Source organism: Rattus rattus, chromosome 8 (genome assembly GCF_011064425.1).
Source record: "Rattus rattus isolate New Zealand chromosome 8, Rrattus_CSIRO_v1, whole genome shotgun sequence".
Classification (NCBI taxonomy): domain Eukaryota; kingdom Metazoa; phylum Chordata; class Mammalia; order Rodentia; family Muridae; genus Rattus; species Rattus rattus.
In genome coordinates, this window is record NC_046161.1 from 103,954,727 (window position 1) to 103,977,814 (window position 23,088).

At 42.7% G+C, this 23,088-nt stretch overlaps 1 long non-coding RNA gene across 1 annotated transcript; it reads right to left on the reverse strand.

Annotated features, from left to right (window-relative positions):
• Window positions 1-15,100: 15,100 nt before the first annotated feature.
• LOC116907000 lies at window positions 15,101-21,665 on the reverse strand. The gene is made up of 3 exons (XR_004388794.1): window positions 21,624-21,665; window positions 16,248-16,422; window positions 15,101-15,313 (listed from the first exon to the last, which is right to left on the reverse strand). It is a non-coding gene; the product is annotated as an uncharacterized LOC116907000 (long non-coding RNA).
• Between the last annotated feature and the right edge of the window lie 1,423 nt (window positions 21,666-23,088).

Here is a 23,088-nt window from a genome sequence, read left to right on the forward strand (position 1 = left end):
TTTTTACCTCTATATTTTTTATTTTGTTTTCTCAGTATCATGATGTATTTTTTTTATTAACTTGAATATTTCTTATATACATTTAGTGTTATTCCCTTTCCCGGTTTCGGGCAAACATCCCCCCCCCCTCCCTTCCTTGGGTGTTCCCCTCCCCACCCTCCCCTATTGCCGCCCTCCTCCCAACTGTCTAGTTCACTGGGGTTTAGTCTTTGGGACCCAGGGCTTCCCCCTTCCACTGGTGCTCTTACTAGGATATTCATTGCTACCTATGAGGTCAGAGTCCAGGGTCAGTCCATGTATAGTCTTTAGGTAGTGGCTTAAAGCTCTGGTTGCTTGGCATTGTTGTACATATGGGGTCTCGAGCCCCTTAAGCTCTTCAGTTCTTTCTCTGATTCCTTCAACGGGGTCCTATTCTCAGTTCAGTGGTTTGCTGCTAACATTCGCCTCTGTATTTGCTGTATTCTGGCTGTGTCTATCAGGAGCGATCTACACTTCTGCACTTCTTTGCTTCATCCATCTTATCTAATTGGGTGGCTGTATATATATGGGCCACATGTGGGGCAGGCTCTGAATGGGTGTTCCTTCAGTCTCTGTTTTAATCTTTGCCTCTCTTCCCTGCAAGGGTATTCTTATTCCTTTTAGAGAAGGGTGAAGCATTCACATTTTGATCATCCGTCTTGAGTTTCATTTGTTCTAGGCATCTAGGGTAATTCAGGCATTTGGGCTAATAGCCACTTATCAATGAGTGCATACCATGTATGTCTTTCTGTGATTGGTTAGCTCCTCAGGATGATATTTTCCAGTTCCAACCATTTGCCTCAATTTAATTTAAAGTCGTTGTTTTTTATAGCTGAGTAATATTCCATTGTGTAGATGTACCACATTTTCTGTATCCATTCCTCTGTTGAAGGGCATCTGGGTTCTTTCCAGCTTCTGGCTATTATAAATAAGGCTGCTATGAACATAGTGGAGCACGTGTCTTTTTTATATGTTGGGGCATCTTTTGGGTATATGCCCAAGAGAGGTATAGCTGGGTCCTCAGGCAGTTCAATGTCCAATTTTCTGAGGAACCTCCAGACTGATTTCCAGAATGGTTGTACCAGTCTGCAATCCCACCAACAATGGAGAGTGTTCCTCTTTCTCCACATCCTCGCCAGCATTTGCTGTCACCTGAGTTTTGATCTTAGCCATTCTCACTGGTGTGAGGTGAAATCTCAGGTTGTTTTGATTTGCATTTCTGATGACTAAAGATGTTGAACATTTCTTTAGGTGTTTCTCAGCCATTCGGCATTCCTCAGCTGTGAATTCTTTGTTTAGCTCTGAACCCCATTTTTTGGGTTATTTGTCTCCACGGTCTAACTTTTTGAGTTCTTTGTATATTTTTTTGGATATAAGGCCTCTATCTGTTGTAGGATTGGTAAAATCTTTTCCCAATCTGTTGGTTGCCGTTTTGTCCTGACCACAGTGTCCTTTGCCTTACAGAAGCTTTGTAGGTTTATGATATCCCATTTGTCGATTCTTGATCTTAGAGCATAAGCCATTGGTGTTTTGTTCAGGAAATTTTTCCAGTGCCCATGTGTTCAGATGCTTCCTAGTTTTTCTTCTATTAGTTTGAGTGTGTCTGGTTTGATGTGGAGGTCCTTGATCCACTTGGACTTAAGCTTTGTACAGGGTGATAAGCATGGATCGATCTGCATTCTTCTCATGTTGACCTCAGTTGAACCAGCACCATTTGCTGAAAATGCTATCTTTTTTTTCCATTGGATGGTTGGCTCTCCTTTGTCAAAAATCAAGTGACCATAGGTGTGTGGGTTCATTTCTGGGTCTTCAATTCTGTTCCATTGGTCTATCTGTCTGTCTCTGTACCAATACCATGCAGTTTTTATCACTATTGCTCTGTAATACTGCTTGAGTTCAGGGATAGTGATTCCCCTAAGTCCTTTTTATTGTTGAGGATAGTTTTAGCTATCCTGGGTTTTTTGTTATTCAGATGAATTTGCAAATTGTTCTGTCTAACTCTTTGAAGAATTGGATTGGTATTTTGATGGGGATTGCATTGAATCTGTAGATCGCTTTTTTGGTAAAATGGCCATTTTACTATATTAATCCTGCCAATCCATGAGCATGGAGATCTTTCCACCTTCTGAGGTATTCTTCAATTTCTTTCTTCAGTGTCTTGAAGTTCTTATTATACAGATCTTTTACTTGCTTGGTTAAAGTCACACCGAGGTACTTTATATTATTTGGGTCTATTATGAAGGGTGTTGTTTCCTAATTTCAAACTTGTTTCTCTTTTGTAGAGGAAGGCTACTGATTTATTTGAGTTAATTTTATACCCAGCCACTTTGCTGAAGTTGTTTATCAGCTTTAGTAGTTCTCTGGTGGAACTTTTGGGATCTTAAATATATCATATCATCTGCAAATAGTGATATTTTGACTTCTTCTTTTCCGATCTGTATCCCCTTGACCTCCTTTTGTTGTCTGATTGCTCTGGCTAGAACTTCAAGAACTATATTGAATAAGTAGGGAGAGAGTGGGCAGCCTTGTCTAGTCCCTGATTTTAGTGGGATTGCTTCAAGTTTCTCTCCATTTAGTTTAATGTTAGCCACTGGTTTGCTGTATATGGCTTTTACTATGTTTAGGTATGGGCTTTGAATTCCTATTATTTCCAGGACTTTTATCATGAAGGGGTGTTGAATTTTGTCAAATGCTTTCTCAGCATCTAATGAAATGATCATGTGGTTTTGTTCTTTCAGTTTGTTTATATAATGGATCACGTTGATGGTTTTCCATATATTAAACCATCCCTGCATGCCTGGGATGAAGCCGACTTGATCATGGTGGATGATTGTTTTGATGTGCTCTTGGATTCAGTTTGCCAGAATTTTATTGAGTATTTTTGCGTCGATATTTATAAGGGAAATTGGCCTGAAGTTCTCTTTCTATGTTGGGTCTTTGTGTGGTTTAAGTATAATAGTAATTGTGGCTTCATTAAAGGAATTTGGTAGTGCTCCATCTGTTTCAATTTTGTGGAATAGTTTGGATAATATTGGTATGAGGTCTTCTATGAAAGTCTGATAGAATTCTGCACTAAACCCGTCTGGACCTGGGCTCTTTTTGGTTGGGAGACCTTTAATGACTGCTTCTATTTCCTTAGGAGTTATGGGGTTGTTTAACTGGTTTATCTGTTCCTGATTTAACTTCGGTACCTGGTATCTGTCTAGGAAATTATCCATTTCCTGCAGATTTTCAAGTTTTGTTGAATATAGGCTTTTATAGTAAGATCTGATGATTTTTTGAATTTCCTCTGAATCTGTAGTTATGTCTCCCTTTTCATTTCTGATTTTGTTAATTTGGACACACTCTCTGTGTCCTCTCGTTAGTCTGGCTAGGGGTTTATCTATCTTGTTGATTTTCTCAAAGAACCAACTTTTGGTTCTGTTGATTCTTTCTATGGTCCTTTTTGTTTCTACTTGGTTGATTTCAGCTCTGAGTTTGATTATTTCCTGCCTTCTACTCCTCCTGGGTGTATTTGCTTCTTTTTGTTCTAGAGCTTTTAGGTGTGCTGTCAAGCTCCTGACATATGCTCTTTCCTGTTTCTTTCTGCAGGCACTCAGCGCTATGAGTTTTCCTCTTAGCACAGCTTTCATTGTGTCCCATAAGTTTGGGTATGTTGTACCTTCATTTTCATTAAATTCTAAAAGTTTTTAATTTCTTTCTTTATTTCTTCCTTGACCAGGTTATCATTGAGTAGAGCATTGTTCAATTTCCACGTATATGTGGGCATTCTTCCCTTATTGTTATTGAAGACCAGCTTTGGGCCGTGGTGGTCCGATATACGCATGGGATTATTTCTATCTTTCTGTACCTGTTGAGGCCTGTTTTTTGACCAATTATATGGTCAATTTTGGAGAAAGTACCATGAGGAGCTGAGAAGAAGGTATATCCTTTTGCTTTAGGGTAGAACGTTCTATAAATATCTGTTAAGTCCATTTGGCTCATGACTTCTCTTAGTCTGTCTACGTCTCTGTTTAATTTCTGTTTCCATGATCTGTCCATTGATGAGAGTGGGGTGTTGAAATCCCTACTATTATTGTGTGAGGTGCAATGTGTGTTTTGAGCTTTAGTAAGGTTTCTTTTACTTATGTAGGTGCCCTTGTATTTGGGGCATAGATATTTAGGATTGAGATTTCTTCTTGGTGGATTTTTCCTTTGAAGAATATGAAGTTTCCTTCCTTATCTTTTTTGATGACTTTTAGTTGAAAATTGTTTTTATTTGATATTAGAATGGCTACTAGCTTGCTTCTTCCGACCATTTGCTTGGAAAGTTGTTTCCCAGCCTTTCACTCTTAGGTAGTGTCTGTCTTTGTCTCTGAGGTGTGTTTCCTGTAGGCAGCAGAATGCAGGGTCCTCGTTGCGTATCCAGTTTGTTAATCTATGTCTTTTTATTGGGGAGTTGAGGCCATTGATGTTGAGAGATATTAAGGAATAGTGATTATTGCTTCCTGTTATATTCATATTTGGATGTGAGGTTGTGTTTGTGTGCTTTTCTTCTCTTTGTTTTGTTGCCAAGACGATTAGTTTCTTGCCTCTTCTAGGTATAGCTTGCCTCCTTATGTTGGGCTTTACCATTTATTATCCTTTGTAGTGCTGGATTTGTAGAAAGATATTGTGTAAATTTGGTTTTGTCATGGAATATCTTGGTTTCTCCATCTATATTAATTGAGAGTTTTGCAGGATACAGTAGCCTGGGCTGGCATTTGTGTTCTCTTAGGGTCTGTATGACATCAGTCCAGGATCTTCTGGCCTTCATAGTTTCTGGCGAGAAGTCTGGTGTGATTCTGATAGGTCTGCCTTTATATGTTACTTGACCTTTTTCCCTTACTGCTTTTAATATTCTTTCTTTATTTTGTGCGTTTAGTGTTTTGACTATTATGTGACGGGAGGTGTTTCTTTTCTGGTCCAATCTATTTGGAGTTCTGTAGGCTTCTTGTATGCCTATGGGTATCTCTTTTTTTAGGTTAGGGAAGTTTTCTTCTATGATTTTGTTGAAAATATTTACTGGTCCTTTGAGCTGGGAGTCTTCACTCTCTTCTATACCTATTATCCTTAGGTTTGATCTTCTCATTGAGTCCTGGATTTCCTGTATGTTTTGGACCAGTAGCTTTTTTCCGCTTTACATTATCTTTGACAGTTGAGTCAATGATTTCTATGGAATCTTCTGCTCCTGAGATTCTCTCTTCCATCTCTTGTATTCTGTTGGTGAAGCTTGTATCTACAGCTCCTTGTCTCTTCTTTTGGTTTTCTATATCCAGGGTTATTTCCATGTGTTCTTTCTTGATTGCTTCTATTTCCATTTTTAATTCCTCAACTGTTTGATTGTGTTTTCCTGGAATTCTTTCAGGGATTTTTGTGATTTCCTCTCTGTAGGCTTCTACTTGTTCTCTAAGAGAGTTCTTCACGTCTTTCTTGAAGTCCTCCAGCATCATGATCAAATATGATTTTGAAACTAGATCTTGCTTTTCTGGTGTGTTTGGATATTCCATGCTTGTTTTGGTGGGAGAATTGGGCTCGATGATGCCATGTAGTCTTGGTTTCTGTTGCTTGTGTTCCTCGCTTGCCTCTCGCCATCAGATTATCTCTAGTGTTACTTTGTTCTGCTATTTCTGACAGTGGCTAGACTGTCCTATAAGCCTGTGTGTCAGGAGTGCTGTAGACCTGTTTTCCTGTTTTCTTTCAGCCAGTTATGGGGACAGAGTGTTCTGCTTTCGTGTGTGTAGTTTTGCCCCTCTACAGGTCTTCAGTTGTTCCTGTGGGCCTGTGTCTTGAGTTCACCAGGCAGGTCACTTGCAGCAGAAAAGTTGGTCTTACCTGTGGTCCCGAGGCTCAAGTTCACTAGCGGGGTGCTGCCCATGGGTTCTCTGCGGTGGCAGCAACCGGGAAGATCTGCGCCGCCCCTTCCGGGAGCCTCCGTGCACCAGGGTTCCAGATGGCCTCTGGTGTTTTCCTCTGGAATCAGTAATGTGTGCAGAGAGCAGTCTCTTCTGGTTTCGCAGGCGTGTCTGCCTCTCTGAAGGTTTAGCTCTCCCTCCCACGGGATTTGGGTGCAGAGAACTGTTTATCCGGTCTGTTTCCTTCAGGTTCCGGCGGTGTCTCAGGCAGGGCTCCTGCCTCTCCTGGGCCCTCTCCCGGGAGCCCAGAGGCCTTAACAGTTTCCTCTTGGGCCAGGGATGTGGGCAGGGTGGGCAGTGTTGGTGGTCTCTTCGCTCTGCAGCCTCAGGAGTGTGACCAGGCGGTGAGGTCTCTCTCCCACGGGTTTTGGGAGCAGAGAGCTGCTGCGGGCCGGGATCCGCGGGTGTGGGACTTCCCTTAATTATTTTTTTTAAAAAAGTCTTTCATACTACTTTCAATTAGATAGGAAAATGAGGAGTCCGGGCAAAAACAGACTGATGATGTGGTCTTCATCCGGCTACTGTTTAGAAAGTTTGTTCTTACAATTGGTGGGATTTTCTGTAAGTAGGTGATACTACAGAAAAGTGAAGCTGGAAAAATAGCTAAAGAGGGGAGGAGGCCACGGAGACCAGAAGAATCCCTTTTTCTGAAGAAAGGGGAAAAAAATGCAAGTGGGCTGTAAGTGGGGGGGCCTGTTCGCTAGGGACATTTTGGTACTAAATTTGATGTAAAAACAGCCAAAGGCTGTCAGCTCGTTTTTATCACGAGCAGGCAGGCAATTTGTGCATAGGAAAACACAGCGCTTAAATAATCCTCACATTTCCTTGTCCAAATGCGGAGCCTGCGCTCCAACACCAAGAGTGACGACAGCCTTCACTCTTGTTGCCACGGCTGGTTCATGGTCGGCGTTCTAAAATTAGAGGCGAAAAATGCACTGAGGTTGGTGTTTATTGAATTTCTCCCACTTTATTTTAAACGATTACATTACAGGGGTATTGAGCGCTTCTTAATTTTCCTTGCAAATGCCTCCAGCCGAAAGGCACTAGGGACTTCTCCACTATCTGTGAATTGCCAGCACCGACTCAACCCAAGGGTCAAGGGTCAAACACCTACCTTCAACCTTTAGTATGAGGTCTTTGGCAACGTTTACCTCTAATAAGAAAGATGTAAGCCATGAGGTATGCCTTTTGCATATGCAATTTTTCTGCTACTCCAAATTAGTATCGATCAAACACTATCTGATCAATCGAAAAGTTGATTCTCGTAGCCCAAACCTGAATTTCCAACCTAAACATTACCTTCCTTCTGGGTTGCACTTGGATGATGTTGTGTCGTGTTTGGTGACAATTCAGAGAACGGACTGACAGGAACATCCAGACCCAGACCCAAAATGAATTCACCAGCAACCCAACTGTTATGCACGAATTTCCTCCCAATATTCAGTGCACACACCTCCCCAGGCCAGAGGAGGTACTGCTCACCTTGCTATGCTTTAGGCCGCCTAGATCTCTACAACCAAATCCACACCTCATCAGTCGTTCTAAAGTAGAGAGGAAATGTTCAGAATGGCCCAGACGTCCTCATCTGTCTTATCAGGCTCTACACTGTTTCTTCTAGACTCTTGGCCTGAGAGCTCCCCTTGCTCAGAGTCCTTTTTTTGATTCAGGATTTGCATCTTCTTCAGTCTGTAGCCAGCTGGGCAACATGGAAGTGTCTTCCTCAGTGGCCCAGGGTGCATCCCCTTGAAATGCAATCATTAAGGAAGATGGAATTTACCTCTGTGGGAAAGAAGGAGACCCAACCTCCTCCACTGTCACAGTCACAGCTGTCCCATCACCTCAGTTCCTCCCCTTCCCCCCCCTTCCCGTCTCCTGACTCTTCCCCATGGGCTCAGTCAGGGGCATCCGTTTCCCTGCCTTCTATTTTTGTAGCGTTAGAGTAGCTTCTCTTCCGTGGTGAAGCGGTCTTAACTGTATCTCCTTGCCTGCTTGACTCCATGTAGGTGCAGGTTTCTTTTGACAGGGCAAGCACACAGAGCCCTTTCATGTGTTTAGATGAGACACTAAGATATAGTTTTCTCTGCAGAGAGTTTTTCCCGCCTCAGCTTTTCGGTCTCTGTGTTGCCTTGTAACCGTATTCCACTACGGTCCAACTTCGAGAACTTTATCTCCAATGGGAAGACCTTTCTTGACTCAGCGTCAGCCATTTGTCTTAGGTTGTACAGGACCTGTAAAGACAGGATCCCTAGGAGACTCTGCTGTGCTGGCTCCGCCCCTGTTGGCAGCCTGGCAGCGAGATCATTCACCTCATCCTAGACGCTCCTGAAGTATGAGCTTGGCCCCATGTGCCCAACCCACACTGTCACACTCACGGTCATCTGAATTGTGTTTGATTTACATGTCTCTGAGTCCTGGATGACTTGAAGCCAATGTTCTATTTGCTGCAGCAAATGTTTGCTTGTTGCAGGGAAACCGTTTTTCATCTGAGACCTGGTGCCCAAGAATAATTAAAACAAGTATGTATTTATTTTAGTGCACGGGGCCATATTCAATTAAAAGTCCTCGTGTAAGTGCCATCAATTAAGAAGTAAGTAGTTTACCAAAAACCGGGTAGGAAAAAAAATTAGAATCATTATATAAAAAAGAAATACAACTTTCCCTTTAACAAATACAAATTAATTATCAGAAGGAATATGAATCAAAACTAAACCAAAATATCATCTAATTATAAAGTTGGCAAAGATTCAAATTATTAGTAAATCAAACTGAGTGTGTTGGAGGGAAGATGGAGAAATAGGCATATTTGTACATTGAGGGTGGCAGCCAAAGACTGAAGTAATTACAATGGAAGAGAAATTTCTGTGTCCTTGGAGTGTGTGTGTTCTTGTGTGTGTGCTCATGTGCATGTTCATGTGCATGCCTGTGTCGTGTGTGTATGTGAGTGTGTGGGGTGTGTGTGTCTGTGTGTGTGTGTATGTGTGTGTGTAGGTGTGTGTGTGTATGTGTGTGTGTGTGTGTGTGTGTGTGTGTGTGTGTGTGTGTGTGTGTGTATGTGTGTCTGTGTGTGTGTGTGTGTCTGTGTGTGAGTGTGTGTGTGTGTGTGTGTCTCTGTGTGAGTGTGTGTGTGTCTCTGTGTGAGTGTGTGTGTCTCTGTGTGAATGTGTGTGTCTGTGGTATGATTTGTTTCTTGGCACACTTGTCTCAGCACTTACAAAAATTTTACCTTGAAATTATATCTCTTCAATAAAAATATATCACATGTAAGATTATCCATGGTAATATTGAAAAATTGTAAACAAGCCTTAATATAATGGCTTGGTGAAAAAGAAAACCATGCTGTATCAGAGTACTAGGCAGCCATAAAGAAGAGTAAACAGATTGAGTATGGTGGCACATTCCTGAAACTCCAGCACTTAGGAAGCAAGAGGAAGAGGATTGTACATTTGAGGCCAGCCTGAGCAATGGGAGTAAAACCTTGCCTAAAAGAAAAACAACAACAAAAACCAAGCCAAAAAAACAAAGCAAAACTAAAAAGAACTTTTATAAATTGATATAGATTTGTATTGGGGGTATTTGGGGTGGGGGGTCTTAAAGATTTATTTATTTTATTTTAAGTCTATGAGCATTTTTGTTTGCATGTATGTAAGTATCCTGTGTATGAGCCCGGTGCTCCAGAAAGCCAGAAGAGGATGTTTGATTCCCTGGAACTACTTTGAACTTTTGTGTGTGCGCTGGAAATTAAACCTGGATCCTCCGCAAAAGCAGCAAGTTCTCTTAATCACTGAACCACCTCTCTAGCCCAGGAGGTATATTTTTTCCATCTTTATTAAATTAGATATTTCTTATTTACATTTCAAATGTTATTCCCTTTCCCGGTTTCCATGCCAACATTCCCCTAGCCCCTCCCCCTCCCCTTCTATATGGGCATTCCCCTCCCAATCCTCCCCCTGTTACTGTCCTCCCTCCAAGAATCCCATTCACTGGGAGTCCAGCCTTGGCAGGACCAAGGGCTTCCCCTTCCATTTTTAAGTCAAGATTAAAGTGTGAAAGAGTACATATGACCTGCATGCTGGATGAGAAATGAATGACAATAGAGAAAAAAATACAGATATTCAGAAGTGTATTACTAAGTATATATTTGTGTGTGAACTATATATAGTATTTATATTTTCCTTCAATTGATCAAAAACACAAACATGTATGTAGGGAGTTCTTGCTATGCAACCATGAACACCTGAGTTCAATCCCCAGCACTTACATCAAAGCCAGACATGGCAGTGTTTGTCTGTCATCTCATCTCTGGAGAGTAGGAACAGGAGGATGTTCTGGAGTTTCTGGCCAGAGCTGAAGCACCAAGTTCAGTGAGATCCTCTGATGCAAAAGTGGACACCAGAGGGAGGAGAAGCCCTTGATCCTGCCAAGGCTGGATCACCCAGTGTACAGGAATGTCAGGGCAGGGAGGTGGGAAGGGTGGGTGGTTGGGTGGGAGAAAGGGGATTATACTTGAAATGTAAATTAAAAAAATCCAATAAATTTTTTTAAAAAACATAAGATAGGAAGTAACTGAGAAAGACTCTCCACATCTGCCCTCTCTCCTCCACACACATGCACACGGGCACACTTACAAGCTCCCGTGTGGGAACACCAGAGTGAATGAAACCATTGCATGAATGCTTTCCATAAGACACAATAAAAGAAAAAAGATTTGGCTTTAATATTTCAAAGAACAAATTTTCAACTCCAAGTAATATTTTTTTCATATTTTTATTGGTTATTTTATTTGTTTACATTTCAAATGTTATCTCCCTTCCCAGATTCCCCTCCGCAAACCCACTGTCCCTTCCCCCCACCTCCTGCCTCTAGGAGGGTGCTCTCCCACCTGCCAACCCACTCCCACCTCAGCGTCCTAGCATTCCCCTACATTGAGTCATCGAGCCCCCACAGGACCAAGAGACTCCTCCTCCATTGAGGCAATCCTCTGCTACATATCCAGCTGGAGCCATAGGTCCCCATCCCAACCCCTAGTTGTACTCTGTGGTTGTTGGTTTAGTCATTGGGAGCTTTGGGGGATATGGTTGGTTGATAGTGTTTTTCTTCCTATGGGGTTGCAAACCCCTTCAGCTCCTTCAGTCCTTGCCCAACCTCCTCCATTGGGGTCCTTGCTCTCAGTCTGATGTTTGGCTGCGTGCATCTGCGTCTGTAATGGTTAGGCTCTGGCTGCCTCTCAGGGGTCGTTGTGGCTGCAAGGTACATATATTCAATATCCCACCTTCCTTCTCACTCCATCCCCTTTTCTTACTGTCCCTTCTTCCCACCATGACAAGAAGGAAAGGAAGCATACTGTGGAAAATGCAGGACCCAAATAACGCATATAAACAGAGGAGCCTGAGATTGACCCTTCTTGCCTATCAGCCCCAACCCCAGCTTCTTTGCCACGCCTAGTGACAAGGACTTTGGAGACATCCACCCATGCTCAAGGACCAGCCTATAAGAACCAGCTGGGTTCTATTTCAAATCACTGACTCTCTTAACCACTTTAATACCTCCTGGATTCTGGCTTCTGCCCCTCTCTCAAGGAGCAAGGAAGGCTCAAAACAGAGTCTCGCCCCTGCAGTACGATGCTGAATTCATAAATTCTTGATTTGGTACATGACTGAATATTTTAAGATCTGATGTACTTTAGGTTCAGGCGAGGCTCTCCTAAAGTAATTTAGAGCCCTATGAAATTCCCATTATCTCAGGGGAAACGTTGATCCCTGCAAGATAAGTGAGTAGAATAACTATCTAATTATTTTAACCTGATCACTGCCATTCCTTCTCATCCCCCAACACGCTTGTCATGTCTGATCCTTCTTTCCTCTCCTTACCCCCACTGGCAGTTTTTAAAAGCTGATCCTTCTGCGATCAACAGAGACGAAACAGGCTTAGCGAAGAAGGATTACACAAGTCCCCGCACTTCCTGGGGATTACTAGCAGAATTAGCATGGCTGTCTAATAGGAAGCCACAGCTTGGGGGTAGAAAATGACAAGGTTATTTGTTCTTCCAAATCCTGGGCACTGCTAAGTTGTTATTAATCACTGGGAATTCAGGGCTGAGACAGGGGACTTCATTTAGAGCCAACACACTAATAGGTTTTGAGTCTCTTTTACAATATTCTTAAAACAGGGTCTCAACATGAGGGGGGGGTGGAGTTCTAAAGGCGATCTCTACAAATTGAAATTGTGAAAGTCACAGTTTTGCCCACCTCTGTCACCACATCTGGGAGTAAGCACCTTTTAACCATTCTCTCGTTCCTCTGTTTGGGTGTTCTCGTTAGGTTTTTTTTTAATGATTTTATTCCTCAAGTCATCATATTTGAAAGATGCATTCCCATTTTGTGTGGATGTTTCAGCTGCATGCATGTCCGTGCACCACACATATACATGGGATCAGCAAGGCCAGAAGAGGGTGTGTTGGGTCCTCTGAAACTAGAGCGGCTGCCACAGAGGCGCTGGAAACCAGACTTGGGTCCTGAGGAAGAATAGCGAGTGTTCTCAACCGCCAAACCATCTCTCCAGTCCTGAATCATCAAACTGAGACAATACAAATCCGTATAAAATAAAAAGACGAAGAGCTCGCTACCCTACGGAGCATTCTCTACTGCTGCTCGGCATGAACCCCTGTCAACTATACCATAAAATGTAATTCCTCCCGGGTCACTAGCTTGTCAACTATAAGAGATCTCCATCAGGATTCCTGTGAGACTTTCTAGCTCTAACAAACACTTCAAGAAGTGATTCCAACTGCTCTCACCACAAGGAAATCATAGATGGTAGAGGTGACAGATAGGCTAATTAGATTATTATACACGTCATAATGCTCATGACAGAACACCACATCCTAGCCTTTAGCTGTGGACAATTGTTAGAAATCAGCTCAAACTACAAAAGTCAGGTCATAATGATGGCTCAGTAGATAAAGTTTTGTTCTACAGGCATGAAGACCTGGGTTCAGATCACCACGTTTAAAATAAACCCAGCAATAAGGCACAGAGCCCCTGGATCCCTGCAGTTACTCAGCCCAACTGAATCATGGTGCATCAAGTTCAGGGAGAAATCTCATCTCCAAAAGGAAAGAGGGACAGACAGAAAGAACACTGGCTACCTCTGGCCTACCCATGAATACATGTGCACACTCACATACACGGACATACACACCTACACCAACAAGTACAAACACACACACACACACACACACACACACACACACACACACACACACACACACACCAAACAATGTAACAATTTAAAATTTGGAGGAATGGATAATAGTTTCACAATTCTAAATCTTTTCAGCCCTTTGTTCAGTGACGTGTGCCTTTGCTTGTTTGTCAAGGTTTATAACATTTGTATTATTCTCCAAACAGCATTAATCATGTTTGTGATGTTTTATAGGATTGAATTACAAGACCGAAATTGCCTCACATGGTACTTGCATGGCCATGGTCACATGACCGTGTTCTTGTTGACTCAAGTGCTTGACCCTATAAGAATTTTTGTTTGCTGGCCCATTTTTTTTTAAGATGAGGTCTCAGGTAGTTCAGCCTGTGTTCAAACCCAATATGTAGCCAAGGATAACCTGGAACTCCTGGTCCTTCTGTCTCTACTTCCCCAGTTCTGAGATTAGCGGTGTATAGTATTCTATGGTATGCAGTATTAGGTAGGAATTTTAATCGCATGTCCCTAAATCCTTTTGCCTTCATTTCACCAGAGTTCAAAAATTCTGGTTCTGGTTTGATTTAACCCATTGACCTTTCTAAGGGCCATGCAGTGCTGCTCCTCTTTGTACCACGTTTTATCTTTTTCTATATTGTGTTTTTCCTGGAGTACTTCTTAAGGAGTTCCTTTGTAATATGGCCCCAAGAAACCCAGTCTTAATATATGAGAATGAGTCGCAAGATGACACAGACCCAAACAAGTAGTGCTCAAACTCAGAACTGTGCAGACTGCGGTCTAATGCGGCCATAATGGGGATGATTGCCTTGAGCCAGTGAAGCGGCCGATCTCCATTATTTGGGCCACAGGGGGCAGTTTTGATAGTGGCTAAGGACGAATGTCTCCATCCAAGCCTGAGTGAACCTCAGGGTTGTGAGGCACGCTGTCGGTGAAGACCCAGGAGAGTTGCTCTCAGGTCAAGCTGGATCTCCGAGTGTGGATTTATCCCTCCGTGATGTTTCACAGGACCTTGCAGGGATTCTAAGTATTTTATATAATATTTGTTTAGCGGTTTGGCTGGGTATTTGTCTCCAAGTTCAAAAATAAAAAAAATAAACGGAACATTGCTGCAGGGCTAACCCCAAGCCACAGTGGGAATGACGCATATCAGTCGATAAATGCCTCAGCCTCCTGTCCTTCTGAGGGACAATTTAGCATAGTGGGCTGTGGTTCCTGGGAGGTGCACAGCAGGACAGAGTCACAGTCACCTAAAATGGTGACCTTCAAATACTGTGCTATTTATTGGCTGTCTGCACGGCCCAGCAATCCCTGTTCTTCCAGCCTGCTCCCTATGGATCACGTGGCCCCCACATTGTCTCCCTAATTTTGGCTCTGCTAGTCACTAGGACAGAATCACTAGCATCCCAAGAGACCTGGGCTATCTCTGGAACTCTAATAATCAACTTCTCCCACACCCCATTCCCTTGTGTAGAGAACTGAGTTAAGCTCCTAGACATCCTGGGATGTTTTGGGGAGGAACTATGTCTGTCTAGGGGACCTAGACAGAGAAGGGATAATATGAATGAGTTCAGCAGTTTACTCTGGAGGTGGGCCATTTTGGTATTTTAGTACTTTAGAGGACCGTTGTATCTCCTCATCTACGTGATGTATTTTCCCTCACAAGTCTCTCCGTCTTTACCATGTTCTAGTTTCCAAGGCCGTCTCTCTCCCACGGTCTCCATGGCACTTTCTTTGATGTACAAGGGAATTTTCTACAATGCGCAAGGCAGTCACACAGTCAGACATTTCCTTAATACATGGGGCTTCTCCCATAGTCTCCAAGCTTTATCCACATTTGACAAGGCTTCTGCCACTGTTCCACGGCTCCACGGTCCCACTGCTTTTCCACAACTTTATTCCCAGGCTCCAAGGTCTTCCCAGGTCTTCCCCACTGTCTACAGGTCTTTTGTTGTTGTTGTTGTTGTTGTTGTTGTTGTTGTTGTTGTCATCGTCATCGTCGTCGTCATACAATTCCCACAGCTTTCCCAGAAGACACAAGGCTTCTGCCACAGGTTCCAAGGCTTCTCCTCTGACCTTCAAGCCTTTTTCTCACAGGCCCCAATGTTTCACCCACAGACTCCAAGAGCTATGAATTTTCCACTTTCTTCCTGGGGATGGAACCCAACGCATCATAATACTAGGAAGGTCTGATGCCACAGGGCTACCTCCACAACCTTCCCTTTATTATTTTGAGACAGGGTCTCACCAAGTTGCACAGACTAGTCTTGGACTCATACTCTAATCATTGAACTAGTGATTTCTCAGTTCAGCCCTCAGGTAGGCCTAACTATTTCCTTTTTCTTTCTTTTTTGTAGCAAACATTCTCCCTAGTGTTTGGCTTCTACTCCATACTCATGATGAAGCAGAATTGTGAGACCTTTGCTCCTGTATCTGAGAAGGCCACTCATTGCCACGATGGCTGTCTCATGTATTTTCATTTTGGTGTAGGTTGACCGCTGCCATGCTTTAATGGCTGTCAGCCTTCCTCATGTTGTGCCCCTTAAACACAGTTCCTCATGCCTTGGTGAACCCAACCATAAAATAATTTTGTGGCTACTTCATAACTGTGATGTTGCTACTGTTATGATCAATAATGTAAATGTCTGTGTCCCCCAGTGGTCGTAGGTGGCCCCTGTGACATTTGACCCCCAAAGGAACAGCAACCCACAGGCCCAATAGGTGTCCAACTTGGATAGTTTGAGGCCAATCAGAGACCCTGTAACAATAAAGGATGGATGTTGTCTGAGGAATAACACTTGCAGTTGTCCTCTGGTGACACACACACACACACACACACACACACACACACATGTTTGGTTATATTGAATTCTGTCAGGAACACAGAGGTTTCTGAGCCATCATAAAACACTATTCAGTGTGCACTAACACAGTGCCTGACAAGCCTATCCAGGTACCTCCCACTGCTTTGCTCCTGCGTTTGCCTCAAACAGGAGATATGATAGGCTGGCATCTGCAACTTCTGCTCCACTTATTTTTACCTTTTGACATACATTCATGGAGAATCTTCTTTCCTGTGCTTACCAGAGAGATCCCAAGAATATTCCCCCAACGAGTCTAATTGGCTGGCATCTCCCATGTAACTGACAGGGCCATAGATCTCTCCAAGTTACACTCACAAACTCCTCAGTGGCGTGACTCTCCAACTCCTTCTGCTTCTCAGGCAGGGATTTCATTTAGGAGAAGAAGCTGCCAGTATCTTTAAGAGGACAGAAGAATACGGAGTGTCTGGCTGTGACAATGACAACAGCCTATAACAACCAAGCTAAGAGCTATTGTTGTTCTTTCCCTAAACTGCTGTTCAGATCCTCAAAACAGGGTCTTCCCCAAACTGATTTAATTCTCAGGGGGATAAAAGACATTTAAAGGGCAAGCTGACTTCATAAAATGACATTAAAAGGTTTGAAATAGTGTTTTGATTCTAGAGGGTGTTTGCAAATGTCAAAGTAACATATTGATCACAGTCCTAGCAGTTTGTAGCCGTGACTTCTTAGCTCCTTGGGCTTAACTAGCATTGTCGACTCATGCTCGCAGCAAGAGGTATCTATTCCAGCTTTCTTATTTTGCTTAAACTTCTGGTCCACCAGACTTATCCACCTGTGGGTAACAGATGCAATCAAATCTGGTGATCTTCTTAGGTTTTGTGCTAGTTAACTTCTCGTATAAATTATATGAAGTTCTAAGAATGGTTACAGGATTTGGTATATAGACTCTTGTGATGTCTTATAGGCCCTTCCACATGGCAAGCATTGGTTTGCTTCAGCTAAGGATAGAATTATAATGGTGTGGGGGGGGTGGTGAGGAGAGGGAGAGAGACAGGGTATGCACTGACCAGATGTCAACCTTGGTGTCTTCTTCAGTTGCTGCCCACTTGGTTTTTCTGGCTGAGGACCTCTCACTAGCACAAGTACCATTAATTCAGCTAAGCTGACTGACTGGCCAGTGAACCTGAGAGCCTTCCCAGGGAGGAGGCTATAAATACACACCACTGTGCCCAGCTTCCTTATGTGAGTTCCAGTGACTGGACTCTGTAAATGGAATTACATATTCTAGCTAGCCCATATAAAAGATACACAACCCTAGTATTTTACGTACTAGCTGTAAGCCTAGATCGGGCAGGTTTCAGAGCTATTCTAATTCACATCTCACTCATGCATCCCTTGTTGCTTGCTGTTTCTCCTGGCCATGTGTTTCCAATGGGCCACCTTCTTTTCTCTTGGTCTCCCTTCTTCTCCTTTTCTGTTCTCTCTTGAGACCCCCCCCCTCCCTTGATCCTCAAGTCCCGCCTTTCTCTCACTACTGCCCAACCACAGACTTTAGCCAATTATTGACCAATTAGCTTGGGGAGCAAGGTTTACATAGCATCACTTGGAATATGTGAGGATCTCCTCATTGAGGGGCAACCAGGGGCCAGTATTTAGCATTTGAATACATAGCAACACCAGAGCAACCCCAATAGGACTCAGGTCTTTATACTTATACACCAAACACTTTACCAACATGCTCATCTGCCTAGCCTCCTGATTCCGAATTTCTAAGTAAAAGCAAAGGCCAAGTTGTAAGAACCCTCAAAATTCAAATAAAGCATATAGACTCTCCCCATATCCTGAGCCCCAGCCTGCATAATGAAAGTATCAGATACTCTCAGTTGCTGGTCTACTAATGAGAGCCATGATGAATAGGAAAAGACTAAAACTGTCGTGATGATCAAGTCTTAGACGGGCCCTCATTTATAAATAACAAAGACCATTATAACTTCTCTGCCTGCAAGGCAAAGCTAACTCTCTAAAGAAATGATGACAGCGTGCATGGTAGTCAGAGTCACAGCCTACAAAGGCTTTCCAGTATTACTAAGACTGAGATCATTGAGTTCTTTCCTTTTGGTAGGATCTGGAATGGAAATATATTTATGACCCAAGGAGACAGAGTGTCTGGAGCAACATCATGACACATTCTTCTTTGTGTATGCTCATTAGCACATACTCACGTCAAATGAACCTGTGTCCCTAGCCCTGCAGAATCTGACCAAGCACCAAGCAACACCACTAGAATTGATTACATATACCAAGGTACACACACACACACACACACACACACACACACACACACACACACAGAGAGAGAGAGAGAGAGAGAGAGAGAGAGAGAGAGAGAGAGACTAAGTTTAGCTTTACTACTGTAAGAATTTTCTATACAGTTGAACTAGACCATCCTCTTTTTAGATGGTGGGGGAGTAGAGACACTTATTATCTAATGATAATATGCTCAAGGAAAACAAATTATAAAACTAATGAAATGTGAGAATTATATTTTTCTTGATCTCTATCTAATTCTCCAGGGGAAATCATGGTTAATAGTTTCTTATACTTCATGTCAGAAACCGATTGAATACTTGAATAAAATGACTCCCCACCATTTACTTCCCTTCCACTCATCCCCACAGGTTCTGGCTCTCTCTCACCTCCATCCCTCCCTTCCCTTCTCTTCTAGCTCACTCCCCTCTCTACCTCTCCCCTCCCTCTTCCCTCTTTCCTTCACTCTCTCTTCCCTCCCCGTCTTCCTTCTTCGCCTTCCTTCCTCTTCCCTCTCTTCTTCCTTTTTCCTCCTACTTCTTCTCCTTCCTTTATTCCTCCTTCTCCTCTCTCCTTTCTTTCCTGCATTTCTCATATATGTCAAACACAAGGTATTCTTTATCTTTACCTACAGACACACAAGTATAAATGGCTGTGCATCTCATCATATGAGTGTGAGAGCTGTTTTAAGCATTTTTCAAAGGTTTCTTTTTGTTAGTAAAACCATGCTGCAAATACCCTTGAATATAAAATTTTATTTTCCCACAAAGTGGACAAGATTCATACATCTTTTACAAAATTTCTAACATATAGTAAAACTGTAATTAAAACCTGAATGTGAGCACAGAGTCTCCAGGTTTCCTTTATCCAGAGTAACTAGTGATGATCTTAGGATGCCAGCAAGGTCACTGTCCCTACCTTTCTGCAAATGCATTGATACTTGTGCATATTTCAGATTCATATTTGAATATAAATTGAATGCCTTATGGCAGTTTATCCCCCAGAGACTCGGTCATGTAGTTCATAAGAGCCAGGCAACTTCCCTAGGTAGCTTTAATGCAATCCATACACTCGGGAAATTTAGAACTCACTAGATAATCTGATCTTGTAGATGAACCCTAATTAAATTTTCCCACATTGTTCTTCACAAATTCTGCTAGCATTTGACTACATATACAAATATGCCTGTGTGCACACACGCACATGCACACATATGTATACATATACACACACATATACAACACACATGAGTACACATATGCACATACATACACACACACACACACACACACACAAGTAATTTGCAAAGAAACCTCAGTTGAGGAACTGCCTCCATCAGACTGTGCTGTGGGTATGCCTTTTGGCACATTTTCTTGGGGGATAATGGGTATGAGAGAGCCCAGCTAACTGTGGGTGGTGCCAAGCCTGGACAAGGTGGCCCTGGCCTGTATAAGAAAGCAGGCTGAGCAAGCCATAGAGAAAGCCAGTAAGACGCACTCCTCTAAGGTCTCAGTTACTGCCTCTGGGTTTTGGTTCTAAGTTCTTGCCATAGCTTTCCCCAGTGATGGACTCCAACATGTAAGCCAAATAAACTTCTTCCCCAAGTTGATTTTGATCAGTGTTTGGTTACAGCAACAGAGAATCAAACTAGGACAGCTTCTGTTTCATTCTTCCCTTCTCTTGTACATCCATAAGTACTTCTCCCTCTCCCCCTCCCCTTACCTCCACCTCTCTACCTCTCTCTCTCTCTCTCTCTCTCTCTCTCACACACACACACACACACACACACACACACACACACACACACACACACACTCAACTTATACCACGTGTGGACCATACACTGATCTTTAAGAGATTAATGGGCACAAAGGTAAAGTCAATGGACTATAGACAGGAAGGAAGCTCCAAGCCTTAAAATCTAGAAATGTCAAACTCACAGAGAAGCTGGAAATGAGATAAGGCTTACTGGGGACAAGAGGGAGGGAATATGGTTACAGAATGACTCACTGCACACATACATACCACCCGTACAAAAATCAAGAAAATAACATTTCTAGTAGATGGTCTAGCAAGCAGAGGCTCTGTGTGCACACCTGAGTTTTATCCCTGGATCATTTAAGATATCAGGCAACAGTCAACCCGAGAATTGTCCTCTGACCTTCATAAACACACAGTGGCATACATCTGCCTGATCTCTGTCTCTGTCTCTGTCTTTCTGTGTCTCTGTCTCTCTGTCTCTCTCTCTCTCACACACACACACACAAACACACACACACACACACAAACATGCGCACATGCACATGCACACCCACACACGTTTGAAAAAGAGGAAGACTGTTGTAGATTAAGGAGACGTGGGAGAATGGAAACAGAAGTTGGCTCATAGTGTGGCTATGATAAATTCAGAAGCCCTCAGTGGAATCGGGAGTCATACAGAGTGTGCTCTGAGACATGGTAGCTTGCTGCTGGGCAAGTCACACAACTCCCTGAACACTGAGGCTCCTTGTCTACCCTATAAAACTCCTACTACACATCACTCCATCACTAGGAAGAGGGAGTGTATCTAAAATCCTTCATACAGGGGCAAAGACTTCACACAGTAAATATAAATTCACTGGGTGCTCTTAATAGTTTATGGTCATTTTATCACTGCTGTCATCCAAAAGAATCCCCTGCCTTGTTCAGAAAATGTCACAAATAGGGCTTGTTAGGTCTAGAGATTCTGCAAACTCCTCCCTGAAAAATTTGACCCTGAAAAAGAAAGAAACTCCCACCACTTTTAGAGCAGAATTCCCTTCAAGCTGAGCTCCATGGAATCCAGTTCACCTGGGAAGAGAAGTCATGAGCTGGAAGGAGGAAGGCTTAGCACGTCTGAAGCTCCATATGGCACTGCTCATAGTGGTTTGAGCTGTCCCTCTTAACATAAGCTGTAGCATGGCTCTCTTGCAGCATGGCTCTCTTGCAGCATGGCTCTTCTGTAGCTGGCTCACCTGTAGCTGGCTCACCTGCAGCTGGCTTACCTACAGTACAGCTTGCCTGTAGCTGGCTTCTAGAAGGTTGCAGTTGTGTTAAGAAGGGGGAAAATAGAAAGTGTAGAAATGAGTAGAAAATAAACCCATGACCCTCCATGGCACCACAAAGGGGCATGGGAGGAAAATAATAGAATTCTAGAAGGTAAGTCCTGATTGCTAGTCTAGAAATTAGGTTCAGGAAACAACTGCCTACAGCCAAGCTGTTCCATATGTCAGCCACATCCAGGTGTATGGATTTGAATTTGAATTAACTGAAATCAAATGACATATTTAGATGAGTTCCTCAGACACACCAGTCCACTTTGAATGTCCACCAGTCTCAGGTAGCTGGTCCCTGTGGGATAGTTACCAAGCAAAGGATATAGACCTCTGTTGGGAATTCTCTTAGCATCTGTCAGTCTAGAAAAGAGACCCGAAAGATACGTGTCTTTCAATCCAGCCAGTTTCCTTCCTTCTCTGTTCATACTTTATTTTAGGTTTTATCTTGTTGTTTTGGTTGGTTGGCTGTTGGGTTTTAGTTTTCTGAGATAGAATCTCCCTGGAATATCTAGCCCAGCATTCCTGCCTTAGCTTCTTGAACAGTAGTATTACAGATTGACACTACCATGCCTGGCTTATGATCTTGATTTTTATGTGATCTGAAAAATATTTAAAAAGTACACAAAGAATCCAATTGGAACTCTTGGTGACATAGACCCACTTGTTTTGAATAAATTTAGCATACTTGGTTGAAACACACCAAGGTAGGGGGACTTCGTTCTGTAGGTGAGTGATGTGGAGACTTCAGAAAGTAAATCATTACTCAACAGACTAACGCATCAGCATCCTCAGGTGGTCACTGACATTCATCTCTCCCAGGGTAACATTTTCTATGCATAGAGAGTGGGTTCTCTTCAACTTAGGCCTCTGGAGGGAAATGGTAGGAAAGAGTTGTGATGGTATCCATAAAATGCTGGCATTTATCTCTTTCAAGATAATTAGTAAAATAAAAACGCCAATACCAGAGAGCAATGCATGTCTTCCCATCAAGATAAAGGGATTCCAATTGTCAGCATCTGGGGTGCTGATAAAGTGGCCATTTTGAGAACCAATCTCAAGTAGTAGTGATCAAGCACTCTAGAGTTAAGTCAGGGCAATAAGTTTTTCAAGACAGATTCAGGAATTAGAACATTCCACAAGGAAATTCCACACTTAGCTTGCACTCTAAGACAAAAAGGGAGAAAATTGAGCTAAGTCAAAGAAATACCCGGGGCAACCTGTGCACTCTGCTTGGCTGTCACCTCAAAGAACCATAGTCATGGAAGATCTTAAGGACCACAGAGTAGTGTTGGCACTGAACTGGACACTGGGTGCCATGCAGAATTGGCACTGCTTTCAGTAGGAATAGTATTGTCATAGTTAAAGAGAACAGTGCCCTTCCTCTCAGAAAATGGGTATGAAATAAACAAGTGAGAGATGTCTGTGCAGCTAACGGATCTTAACCCATCCACAGATCAACAGAAAATTCAATGGAATGCAAATAAAGCTTAGTCATTGTTGATCGGATAGTCATGGTTTTATATTTTAAGCAATTTTAATTTAAATATACACTAAATGAAAGTTGTGGAGAATAAAAAGAGATCTCAGAAGAGTCAAAATCTAGAAGAATATTCCTAAGAAGACCCCAAGTTCAGAGACAGAATATGTGGTACCCTACAGACATCATGTTGTACTCAGAAACAAGCCAAATCTAATTGTTCTTTCTGTTATTTGTTGAGT